General features: G+C 46.3%; 1 protein-coding gene across 5 annotated transcripts in view; it reads left to right on the forward strand.

Annotated features, from left to right (window-relative positions):
- Positions 1–13,388, forward strand: part of Mtus2 (microtubule associated scaffold protein 2) — a 370,144-nt gene that overhangs the window by 31,549 nt on the left and 325,207 nt on the right. The window contains exon 1 of one of the 5 annotated variants that reach the window (XM_052754546.1): positions 284–458. The exons of the other annotated variants lie outside the window; for them this stretch is intronic. The gene's annotated coding sequence lies outside the window, so the exon portion shown is untranslated. Of the gene's footprint in view, positions 1–283; positions 459–13,388 lie in introns of those variants that run through there. 5 annotated transcript variants of the gene reach the window in all.

Here is a 13,388-nt window from a genome sequence, read left to right on the forward strand (position 1 = left end):
TGAAGTTGTAGCCACATTACTGTGGAGGAGGTTGGTGGACGGAGAAGACAGAATGATGGTGAAGGCGTATCTGTGCCTAACCTTGTCAGACTTTTCATCTCAGGCTGTTATTATTAATCAAGCAAATACATTGTATCTGTTCTTCAATGGGACTTGATTAACGGTGCTCGCCCTCTGGTGTACCTACCAGAATCTCTGTCCTTTTTCCTTTCTCCTGTCTGTTTGGTTTAAACTAGTTCTTGAATTTAAGAAAAACTAAAGACACTTATACCACTCCCTTAAGACTTAGGGAACGTTGGGGAAGAGGAGGCCAGATGTGGAAGAGTCACAAGACGGAGAGAGAGACTGTGATATACCAACGTCTAAGCAGGATGTGGACACGGGAACCCTGAACTCACAGCTGCTGTGTGCCGGTACTGGGTCCCCAGCAGTGGGACCCTCCTGACAGCCATGAACAGGTTCTGATCGAGGAGGAGGCTTGGTGTCCACTGATGGTCCATTCCAAACTCAGCACACGGAGGGCCCCATGAGACACCAAACAAGATCAAAACTAATCCATGGGTTATAGGGATTTGTAGGGAGGAGGGGAGCTGGGGAAGTTGGTTGAGAAATGGGAGAGGGTAGGGAGGAGAGAGACCAGAATACATAGTATGTGTATATGGAAGTGTGGAGGGACAAACTTTACTGTGTTGGTGGGGGTGGGGTGGGGTTGCTATGTCTTTGACTGGGAATTCTTCTCTTTTCCCATAGATTTGGTATTTCCATAGTGTCCCAGAGTTTTTAAATATTCTGTTCGTGAGTTTTAACATTCATAACTTTCTTTGATCCAATGATCCTGTTCCTCTACCGTACTTTCAAGCCATGGTATTCTGTCTCCTCTGTGATCCATGCCATTGGTGAGGCTTTCCATTGACCTTTTTTATTGAGAATTTCGTATATGACTACCGTGTGGATATCACTCCCCCACTCTTCCCTCCAACTCCTCCTGTATTTCCCCCCCTCCTTCTCAACTTCATAGCCTCTTACTCTTTATATATATAATATATTATATATACATACCTTTATAAATACAACCTACTGAATCCGCTTAGTGTTGTTTATATGTACATGTGTTTAGGGCTGACTGCTTGGGATCAGATGGATCGGATGACCAATCGGGTGGCTCGCCCCTAGAGAAGACTGATTCTTCCTCTCTCAGCAGCCATTAATTGCCTGTAGCTCTTCCTCTAGGGGTCGGGGCGGGGGGCATTGCGAGCTTTCCCCCCATCCATGTCAGCATGTCCACTGCGGTGTTATTTTTCAGGTCTTGTTTAGACGGCAACATTGTGTAGAGTTCCATGGGCGTAGCATCCCCATCACGTCTAGAAGACATCATCTCACAGCAGGCATCCTGGTCTTCTGGGTCTGACAATCTTTGTGACCCTTCTTCCATGATGCTCTCTGAGCCTTAGGTGAAGGGCTTGTGTTGTATCATTTGGGGCTGAGCAACCTATGGTCGTGTCTCTGCATCTTGACCTGGAATCCAGCCTCCTCCCTGAGGACTAGCTCTGATAGTATCTGAAGGAGCTACACAAGCTGCTCCAGGAGAAAAGCCATCAATAGTCCCACCCAGCCGTAAAGCCTACCAGGTGCAATAGTGGTACTTTTATCTTGGCGAGCAACACCTGTCTAATTGGTCTTAAGACCTGCGCAGCAGGAAGGAATTTATGTCTGGTACTTTAAATCTATCTAACTACCCAAGGCTGCTGAGGTCGTGGACCCCAGAGGAGGAGATGCTGCTGCCATTTTCTTAAACCAGTATGGATTTTAACTGCATCCTAAATACTTTTCCTTATGCCCACATATAAATGGAGCTCTTGCCCCTCATCGAAGAAGCTCGTCTGAGCAGCAGATGGAGGCTCCCACAGAAAACCACTCTGCTGACAGTGCACAGGCCAACTGATCGGGGGCTACTTTTTTTTTTTGTTTAGGGATTTCATACAGGTATTTAATTTGTTTAGGTCTAAGTCTAACTTCATGTGTTCCGTTTGAAACCCACTGGGTCCCCTTAGTGCTTCCAATACATGCTTGGGTACAGGACGGTGCCCTGGAGTAGAGGTAGCCTCTTAGAGACTATTTCTCCGTAGAAAACTGATTCTCTGTCCCCAGCAGCCACCAGTTCCCACTAGTTGGGTTCTGAGGATCAAATTCAGGCTGTCACACTTGTGCAGCAAGTACTGACTAAATAATCACCAAGTCCAGGTGTTTATTTATTGTTTAGAATTAATCCAATCTGGATTACCTTGGAAAGGGAAAAAACCCTCATAAATAAATGTGTACTATTGGCTTGTTAGAGGTTTAGCCTCTTTCTTGGGAGAAAATTGTTAGGCTAAATCATGTAACTGGTTAGTTGGGATTGCTCTAAAATGTTCACAAACATTTCAATACTTTGGAATAAAATAAAACGACATATTTAAATAAGAATTGTTTTTTTCCATGCATTGAGTTTAAGGATATATTAGTAAGAAATTATTCTTAGGAAAGGATTCGTGGTGATTTCAGCAGTCTTATTATGCTTCTAATAATGTTGCAGAATACTTTTACTCATGGCTTGTTTTGCCTACTAAGACATGTCATGAATTGTTTTTTTTTAGTTGGTGAGCATTAGGTGTGTGTTGCAATGCCAGACAGGAGCATGTTCCCACGGCTGCCTGTTCTGGGATGCTCATATTTAAGGGTGTCAGCATAGCTGCAGCATCACTGTTTGAGCCCTCGTGCTTGTCCTGGTCTCTGCCTTCCCTCCTCTTGGCATGTTTTCCTGAATTGTTAAGTACAGGAGTCGAAGTCCTTGTGAATCTACAGTTGGAGATGAGATGCTCTCTGGTGAGCTGGGGGCATCCCGACGTGCTGAGAATGATTGTCTGGGGACACCAGATGGCTTTAATGTTTGCTACTGAATCTTGTGTCTGTGTTCTCCCATACAGTGTAAGTTCTGATGCATTGGGACCATACAACCTCTGAGGATTGCCTTTAGATATTAGATATGCCTTAGATAGGGCTCACTGGCTCCACCCCCCTCACATTCTCAAGGGAGCCTAAGGACAGCAATGGTGCTTCCTGGCTTCTCTCCTCATACTCCAGAGGAAGAGGGAGTAGTTTCCTGAAGTCTTTGAAGGTTGTTGAAAGAGGTATTTACATGAAGTATGGCTTTGGATCTTTATCTTTGGACTCATTGGCTCATTTCCTGACCAGTCTCTGGTGATGGAGATGGACTCCCTTGGATCTAGGGGCAGGCCTAGCTTCTCCTGGGCAGATAAACTAGAGGTCAACTGCATACCGAGACGGAATTCGGATTCTGTCATCAGGAAGGAGCATGCGCTGGATAGATGATAATGCTCTGTGTCTTCAGTACTTAGCATGTGGTTAACTGCCGGTGATAGTTTGCTAAGCTAATTTACTTTTACTTAATGCTTTAACTTCTCAAGTTCATTTTTATAATAGATTTAATAATAGATTTATCTAATTTATTTGAGTGTGTGTGTGTGTGTGTGTGTGTGTGTGTACATGTGAGTGCAGGTGCCTGCAGAGACAGAGCATTGCACCCCCCAGAACTCAAGTTCCAGGCAGCTGTGAGCCATCTGACGTGGGTGCTGGGAATCAAACTTGGGTCCCCTAAAAAAGAGCAGGAAACTGATCAGTCTTGTTGTCCCCTTCAGGTTCCATAACTGCTTTTGTTTCCGGGAGATACAAATGTGCATATTGCTCCTTTTTGTCCTATTTCCAAATGTAATGAAAGCACTTATTTAAATAGCATGTTGCTATCATATAACCGATGGGATTATTAAAAATAATTTACAATGACAAGAATTTAGAGTTGTATGTATAGAAAGCTTTCTCGGTCTTTCTGAGTCTAAGACTCATTCTTAGCGAAGATGAGAAAGCAAATTGGTTCCATTATTTATAACTTGGGAGACAGCGGAAGTCTGAGGATGCCACGTGGTCATGATGGCATATGGTCAGAATCATAAAATCTCACATTACTTGCTGACACTCGTTCAGTTTAAAGAAGTAACTGTGCTATGCAATTATTGCAAGTCTTACAACTACTGTATTGATGCCCTTGAGTTGGCAAAAGCCCACAAGATGATGCTGGGAGTCTTTCCCAGTAATCCATGGCAGTCCGGGTATGTATATACTTTACCTCCTTATGCCGTAAACTGTAACGGCTTCTGCTGCTGGTATCGTTGTTGGTTTGCTTAAAAACAAATGTAGCAGCCAGATGACAGATTCTCTGGCCAAGCCTCTACCCTGCTACGTGTCTTGTAGGATGCACAGGTCTGGGAGATGCATTTTACCACATGCAAACATGTTCCTTTGCAGTTAAGGAGTGCAGAGCAAGGGCTTGGGACCTGTGCAGTGCAGAGCAAGGGTTTGGGACCTGTGGAGTGCAGAGCAAGGGCTTGGGACCTGTGGAGTGCAGAGCAAGGGCTTGGGACCGGTGGAGTGCAGAGCAAGGGCTTGGCTGTGTCCTGTCATTGCAGAGCAAGGGCTTGGGACCTGTGGAGTGTAGAGCAAGCCTTGGCCATTTAAGTACTGAGGCTCAGAGAAATTTGAATTTCAGAGAATCTAGCTTAATTTGATGGCCTTTAATGCAATATTTTGAAATACCAAACTGTTGTTTTTGCTCTTTCTCTTTTGGGGGGCCCACTGCCCCGCTCCTAAATAAATCACACACGGAGGCTTATTCTTACGTATGAATGCCTGACCTTAACTTGGCTTGTTTCTAGCCAGCTTTCCTTAACTTAAATTATCCCGTCTACCTTTTGGCTCTGGGCTTTTCCCGTTCTCTTACTTCTGCAAATCTTACTCTACTCTGTGACCTGCTGAGTAGCTGGGTGGCTGGCCCCTGGAGTCCTCCTCCTCCTCTGGCTTCCTCTTCCTCCAGAGTTCTCCTTCTGTTTATCCTCTCTGCCTGCCAGCCCCACCTATCCTTTCTCCTGCCTTGTCATTGACCATTCAGCTCTTTATTAGACCACCAGGTTTTTCTAGACAGGCACAGTAACACAGCTTCACAGAGTTAAACAAATGCAACATGAACAAAAGTAACACACCTTAAAAGAATATTTGAGAACACCAAACACTGAGGGTTTTTTTTTGTTTGTGTTTTGGCATAAAAATAGTGTATTAGTGTGCTGCCTGGTGGGTAAGAAAGCTAAGTGAGGTTGGGCTTTCCTGTAGATCACTTGTGGAGCAGGAGGTGTGCCAATACCATCAATCCCTGTAGAAAGGACTCAGATAGGGTTTATGCCATTAAATACACCACCCAGAGATATGATCTATTATAAATTAATTACCATCTGCTCTGACTTAGATGTGGCTTCTCTCCGGGACGAGAGATAAAGGCTTGATCCTTAATGTGGCTCTGCAGGGAGGTGGTGGACCCTTGCAGGAGCTGAATGAAACGTCATTGGATCATTGGGGCTGCCCCTCTTTGGAGAGATGAGCAAGGTATTTGCCATGGAACTCCAGTTAACCTTGGGGTTACCCTGTGAGAGTGAGCTGTACCCACAGGAAATTCCCTCCACACTCTCCGGCTTCTTGTCTTGCTGCGTGATCCTCCCCCCTCTCTAACGGCACCTGCCTCAGAGCGTGTAAGAGATATCATACAGTGAGGGGACCCTGCCCAGAGCTGCACCGTGTGTTTGGACTTTCAGCCTTCCAGATTAAACAAATCTCGTTTCTTCATCAAGTATTCAGTCTCAGGTGTGTAACACAAATTGCTAAACGGTCATATTAATAAAAAAATACCCAGAGCCAGATATTGGGGTGAAAGCTGAAAGATCAGAGGGATAGAACAAGTCATTCACAAGTTCTTACCACTAGGAAATCCTCAGCCCAAGAGAAAGTGACTTCTTTTATCCTCATGCCTATATACCTTTCTGAGCCCTGCCATCTTACTCCCTCTCTCCGCCCAGCTACATCACTTCCTCTTTCTGCCCAGCTCTTATCACTTCCTGTCTGTCTGTACAGACCTCCAGACCTCTATGGTTAACTAGTGCTGGGATTAAAGGCATGTGCCACCATGCCTGGCTCTGTTCCCAGTGTGGCCTTGAACTCAAGAGATCCGGATGGATCTCTGCCTCCTGAATGCTAGGATTAAAGGTGTGTGCCACTACTACCTGACTATGTTTAATAAAGTGGCTGTCTTTTCCCTCTGATCTCTAGGCAAGTTTTATTTGTTAGAGCACAAATGAAATATCACGACACAGGTATTCTGTGTAGCAACAGAAAACACATAGATACACTACCCCACTACTTTAAAAAGTTTTATTTATTTTTATTTTATGTGTACAAGTGGTTTGCCTGTGTGTCTGTCTATGAGTGCCTACAGAAGACAAAGAGGGGTCAGATCTCCTGGGACTGGAGTTGCAGACTTGCAAATGGTTGTGGACTTCCACGTGGATCCTGGGAACCCAACCTGGTTTCTCGGCCAGTGCTCCTACCTGCTCAGCCATCCCTCCAGCCTCACTCTACTCCCACATTAAAAAAAAAAAGTCATGTTCATGTTTCTTTGTTAATCCTGACTAGGAAATTCACATTGTGGAACCAGAAAGTGATGTGAGAATGTCAAGGGTAGAGAGGGTCTGGGGGTCGGTCCCATTGCCACTTTTTACGCTGTGTATTGCCTTGGTTGCTTGGAGACCTTTCTGGCTTATTATCTCATGTCTGACTGATACATGATTTTGACATTGAACCCTTGACCTGGGGGCTCTCTGTGTGCCTGAAAACTTTCTTGAAATACTATTGCTGCAAATTGGACAGAGATGAATTTCTCTTGGACAGGGTATGTTGTTCTGTAATCCTTAGGAGAGTTTTCAGGGCTTCCAAACAAACTAGGCCCTTGTCGGCCAAGCAGAGGTTGCAGGTTGACAAGAAAGAGAGATCACTGTAAGAGGGAAGAAGAACTTCCTTTTAGTATCAAATGCCCAACTGACGTTGATACTCTACATGCATTGGAGCTTGATGGCCGTGACATGGTTTCCAGGGCCAGCACCCATCAGCCAGCTAGGGGAAAGAAAGAAGGTGGAAGTGGGCGGAGCTTCCCACTCACAGAGCTGAGGGAATGAGAAGTTGAGGATATTTACAAGATAACACTCGAAATGATGGATCATGAAGTTGAGCCAAAAAATAAAGCTAGAATATTCTGATACCAAGAGAAGACAAGTTCAGGTACTGAAGACCCCGCTCACTGGTGCTTAATGATGGAGCTCAGCCACGTGTGGTCTAGCTGTTCCGGTCAGCGTGCTTTTGTTAATATGATTTAAGAGGAAGGTGTGTCCACCATGCTCAACTCCACAGCAGTGCTGAAAATCTCAGGCACCTGTGGGTGGCACTGATGATTGTCAGTATTTTCTTCTCAGTGACTGTCCTTGCTAGGACATGTTCTGTGCAACTAACCGGATAAGAAAAAAAAAATGCCTTGTATAAGGATCACAGTAAGTCTAGTCAGCGCGGGTCCTGGTAGTGATGACACACAACGGCCGATGGGTAGAGTCAAGTGAATGAGGCTTGCTGTCATGTCTTGGGTTTCGTAAAGGGAGAAGGAAGAACACCAGTCCATGATAAACACCATGCTTTGATACTCACAGCTTAGATGACAACCCTGCATTTACCCCCGCCCCAAGGAAAAGTTAGAAGAAAAAAATATAAAGCATTGAAGACTCATGTATTTTCTTTTCTCTTGGGGGAGGGGCCCCATTTTCAATTTATTTCTCCTAGAATCACCTCCTTATAGTTGCCAGAGGTAAAATATAAAGAGAAACAGACATGGTTTCAGCCACATGAACAGAGGCTGGGGTTCAAAGCGTTGTACTGACCCAGAGGAATGTCGGTGCAGGCTCACTCAAGGGCACTTCCGTATTTCTGGGGAATAAACATGGCTTCCTTCCTCCTGCTGGGATGTGCTCGGCCTATGCCACTGCTGATGGACTTGTTTTCCATGTAGAAGATATGGAGCCTAGAAGTCATGATGAGAGTTGGAGTAGGACCGGAACCAGGGGCTAATGGCGCATTCTTTTTAAAAGATACATGCATTTAAACATTTTAGATAAAAAAATGATGTGTTTTGCCTGCTTGTGTGTATGTGTACCACTTGTCTGCCTGGTGCTCCTGGAAGTCAGAAGAGGGTGTCAGATCCCCTGGACCTGGAGTTACAGATGGGTGTGAGCCACCATGTGGGTGCTGGGAACTGAACCCGGGTCCTCCGCAAAAGTACAAGTTCTCCTAACAGCTCAGCCATTTCTCCGGCATAGCTTTAACTTCCTTTTTAGTCCACGTGATGATGGTGGTGACGGTCTCATGGTTCATTTGTCCTTAGCTTTCTAGGGTGCGTGACTCTTCACATGCAGCTCTGTGAGAGGCAGGCTTCAGAGAAAGGACAGACCTCAGGGAGGTGGCCCTCCACTCAGGGACAATAAACTTGAAGTCACTTATGGGTTTGTCCACTTGCCAAGATGACCAGATTAGGACGCGTGTCGTTCACCCTGGAGTCCTTAACTCTTTCCATATCACTATTGTCTTTTCCAGACTGGCAGTAGGCCGGCAAAAGCACACATTCATGACCTCTGACCTCAGGGAGAGCGGTCATCTTGGATTTTGTAAAGCTGCCTGCTTATTAAATAATACTTCTGCAGTAGGGGTTCGCACGTGAAGTGTGCTCTCAGCACAGGTCCACAAGCCCGGCAGGGGTGAGCCTGTTCTCAAAGGCTTCCGCCCCCTCCCTCCACCACTGCAAACCTGGATCCAGCAGAGCAGGGCTTGGCGCTCCACGCTGGGGTTTGCATCTCAAAAGAAAGGGCACGTTTTGTTTTGTGTGTTTCTTTTCCTCTTGGTTCGCTATTTGGAAAGACAGGGAACAATGCCAAGTTCACTTTGTGACTCTAAGATAATAACAATGCATTCATCTTGGGAGTTCAAGGCAGTGGCATTCAGAGAACATTGGTGGCCTTGAACACCCCCCCCCCCCCCCCGTGAGTGTACATGTATGTGTGTGTGTGTGTGTGTGTGTGTTTCTGTTAGGTGGAATGTGAGTGTGGGAAGACAGGCCTCTCTACTGTGGTGGTAGTGGGTAGGATGTAGGGTTCCCAGTGACATCTCCTTGGGGTTTGCTCATCTCTGCCGTACCACCAACTTTCTATGCAATATCGCAACTTTGAATTGGACTGCAGAGCAGGGTGGACTCTGGAGCCGCCCCCATTTTGGTAGTTGGTTTCTGCTTCTGATGATTATAGAAATGGCCTGAGTTTCAGGAGCTGGGGGTGGTCCTATCCAGAGGACATCTAAAGATCATGATGCAGCCTTTAGACAAGAGATGTCTCAACCATCAGGATCTGAGTGCTGTGTGCATCGGGCATGCCACATCCAGGCACAGCCTGGGCCGTGATTTACTGACGCTGGGTCTCTGGATTATGTCCTTATTGGATGTCTTAGTTACCTTTCTGTTGCTGTGATAAAACACCACGACCAAGGCAACTTACAGAAGGAAGGGTTTATTTGGGCTTATGACTCCAGAGGGACAGGAGTCCATCCCCATGCTGTGGAGGGAAGCGTGGCAGTAGGCAGTCACAGAGGCTGAAAAGCTGGCCCCTCACATCTTAAACCGTTAGCACAAAGCAGGGAGAGTTGACTGGGAATGGCATGGCATGTGGCTTTGAAATCTTAAAGCCTGTCCCCAGTGACACACTTCCTCCAGCAAGGCCACACCTCCTAAACCTACCCACACAGCGCCACTTGCTGGGGACCAAGTGTTCAAACATCTGAGCCTATGGGGGACATTTCTCATTCAAACCACCGCATCGGGCTTAGCCTCATCCTAAATGCGTCATCTGGATATGAAAACATCATACCATCAGACTGTGGAGTCTGCCTCCTTCTCTTCCTGCTGTTGTGGCCTAGAGCAAGTGAGTCCATCTCTCTGTGTTTTGTTTGCCCAGTGTAACGTAGGGATACTAACTCCTCCATTCTCATAGGGGTTTATGAGAAATAAATGTGACTGGTTTACTTTTTTTTTTTTTTTAACAATAGCCCCCTTTGTTAGTGAGGAGTCACAAAATGTTAATTATTACTAGCTATATATTTAATAATAATGGAATACTTAATAAAAATTAGCAGTAAAAAGTCACATTTATGCCACCTAAAATCAGATTGTAGTATGTTAGTGGGGCATGTGGCTGGCTGATCTGGCCGGTGAGGCTCATGCTTTGTAAGGGGTGTAATCTTTCCTATATTGCCTTGGCTACCAGGGATCTCACTTTGTTTAGCCAGTGGTGACTGTTAGAATAGCCAAGGTCACAGGGTTGCAGAGCTGGTTCCCATGGCGTCTGTTTTATGCTTCCACACCACAGGGACCACCTATAATTCCTCTTCTCCCTCCCAGCTCTTTACGTAATGGACAAAGCAGCAAAGTTTCGCAGAATCCTCCATTTCCCGTCCCCAGACACCCACAGCTTTTCTCTCTGCCCAGGCCATAGCCTGCCAGGCTTCTTATAGAACGGAGCCATGGGAGAAGAGATCTATCCAGGGACACATGGAAACCATTTTTTTCCCGGTACTGATTAGTGCGGGTAGACTCCTGATGCACCTGGAGCCTGCGTGCAGCCGGTGTGTCTTGGTACTCTCACCTGCGTGTGGAAAGTGGATAGTTATTATTCTCATTAAGATCCAGGGCTGTTCCGAAATCATGGGAACCCTTGTGGCTTTCTCTGTCAAAGGGACCTGGAAGGCAGGTAAGCCTACCATATCTTACACCGTATGTTACACTCCCTGGTAAAGTAATTGCCACACAAGTCCAGAAAAGTGTGTGAAGCCGAGAGGCATTAAAAAAAAAAAAAAAAAAACCAGCCGGGCGGTGGTGGCGCACGCCTTTAATCCCAGCACTTGGGAGGCAGAGCCAGGCGGATCTCTGTGAGTTCGAGGCCAGCCTGGGCTACCAAGTGAGTTCCAGGACAGGCGCAAAGCTACACAGAGAAACCCTGTCTTGAAAAACCAAAAAAAAAAAAAAAAAAAAAAAAAACCATGTGATGATACATTGTGTATAGTAAGTTTCTGAGTGAGAGAACGCAGAGACAGCAGAGGATGTGTTCTTCAGAAATCAAAGCGAGTCCGACAAACAAATGAGGAAACCTGAGCATCCCTTTCCCTTCCTCCGAGTTCTCCCGAGGTCCTTACCGCCTCGATTCTGTAAACATCTGTGATGTAAAGGACATTGTCCAGACAGAGTCGGGGCTTGGTGTCTTGCCCGCGAGTCCTATGTATAGACTGCAGCAGACAGACAGTGGTCCAGCACAGGGAAAACTCCCTGGGGGCTAGAGGAGTTTCCAGGAAGGAGGATGTTCCTAGTTAGCTTCTCTGGTGCTGTGGGAAACATCGTGACCAAAAAGCAACTTGGGGAGGAAAGGGTTTATTTGCCATATATTCCCATGTCGTAGCCCATCACTGAGGGAGGGACTCAAGGCAGAAGCCTGGAGGCAGGAACGGAAGCAGAGCCATGGAGGAGTGAGTGCTGCTTACTGGCTCACTCCCCGTGGCTTGCTCAGTCTGTTTCCTCATACAATTCAGGTTCCTCCCGTATCAATCAGTAATCAAGAAAAGAATCCCCAGACTTGCCTACAGGCCAGTCTGATGAAATCATTTTCTTAATCGAGGTTCCCTCTCCAGATGACTCTGGTGTGTGTCAGGTTGAAAAACGCAACAGCACAGAGGGCTTACTCCCATCTAGGGAAGCTCAGAGAGGGCTTTGTCTGCCACACTGGGCTTTAGTCTGCAGACATCAGGTATACGGAGAAATGGGGTGATGAGAGGATGCGGTGGGTGAGTGCTGTAAGCAGCCAGGAGAGCCCATGTGTACCCAGAAAAAGACTGTTTCATGGGGTTCTGGAGAAGCATGGTGTAGCCTCAGGGAGTTAAGGAGGATCTCGAATGTCAGGTTTGGAAGTCTGGACTCTCTTTGTTAGGCCATCCGGATTTAGGCATGTTACCGATGTATCGGTCAAGTCTCCTAAGGAGACAGAAAAGCCATTTGGAGATGCTCCCTAGCGAGCCATGACAGAGGAAGACTTAAGAGAAGCCGGTAGGATGGTAGTTCTGAAACAGACCGTTTAGGAGGGCTTTAAGAATTCTTTCTGGCTGGGCGGTGGTGGCGCACGCCTTTAATCCCAGCACTCGGGAGGCAGAACCAGGCGGATCTCTGTGAGTTCGAGGCCAGCCTGGGCTACCAAGTGAGTCCCAGGAAAGGCGCAAAGCTACACAGAGAAACCCTGTCTCGAAAAAAAAAATTATTTCTGTGCTCAGCTGAATGTCGAAAAATGACACAGGGCAGTGTAGACTATAAGTAGCCAAGGAAACAAAAAGAGGCATCATTTCCCGAAAATTAAATTAAATGGAAAAAACCCACATCACACAGTACCTCATAATATGAGAACTTTTAGGTGTTAGCTATATGTATTAATTTCAGATTTTCAAAGTATTAAGTTACTTACATATGTGGATGGCTCCAAGCTTCCGTACTCACAGCCTAAATAGTGTCTTCACATTGATCTTAACAAAGCATGTCTTCCCTTTTATACTACAGTTAGTGTCTGCAGCATGTGCATGCAGTGCCAGCGGAGGCCAGAAGAGGGCATCATATCCCCTTGACTACAGACTTGTGAACTGTTGGTGTAGGTGTTGGGAATGGAACCTGGGTCCTCTGGGAAAGCAGCCAGTGCTCTTAACTGCTATTGGGTGGCTAGTCTGATCTGTGGTTGGGCCTATCTTGGAGCGACCGTGTCTAGGTGGTATTAGGGGTTCTTTGAGTGTATTTCATCAGCCTCGCTCTGAGTGATTGGTATGAAACTCTCCTGAAATCTTTCTGAGCTATCAGAATGGAGGAAGTGCCCCTTGAAGCTCAGGGCTTTCCAAGACGCTGTGCTTGACTGGATCCCTGGAGGAATCGTGTTTTCTCAAAGCACCAGAGACAAGCTGCCCAAGTTCAGAGGTGCCATCTGAGTGTTTTTTTTTTTTTTCTTCAAGACAGGGTTTCTTGGTGTAGCCCTGGCTGTCCTGGAACTCTCTTTGTAGACCAGACTGGCCGCAAACTCACAGAGATCCGCCTGCCTCTGCCTCCCAAGTACTGGGATTAAAGGCATATGACACCATGGCCTGGCTCTGAGTGGTTCTTAAAGCCACAGCTTCTACATAGTCTATGTAGCCAATTATGTAGTAGTATTAATGTAGTCTATTATGGCAGCCAAGTTGGACTGATACTGTCCACCATGAGTAATGCTTGGAAAGATACAACAGGTGGCTGAGGTGGTGTACTGGCCACACAGAATTGCTTCACTGTCCCTTCAGTGGGATGTGTCCTCAGTGGA

This window comes from Peromyscus californicus, unplaced genomic scaffold (genome assembly GCF_007827085.1).
Source record: "Peromyscus californicus insignis strain IS unplaced genomic scaffold, ASM782708v3 Scaffold_2__1_contigs__length_46816999, whole genome shotgun sequence".
Lineage (NCBI taxonomy): Eukaryota > Metazoa > Chordata > Mammalia > Rodentia > Cricetidae > Peromyscus > Peromyscus californicus.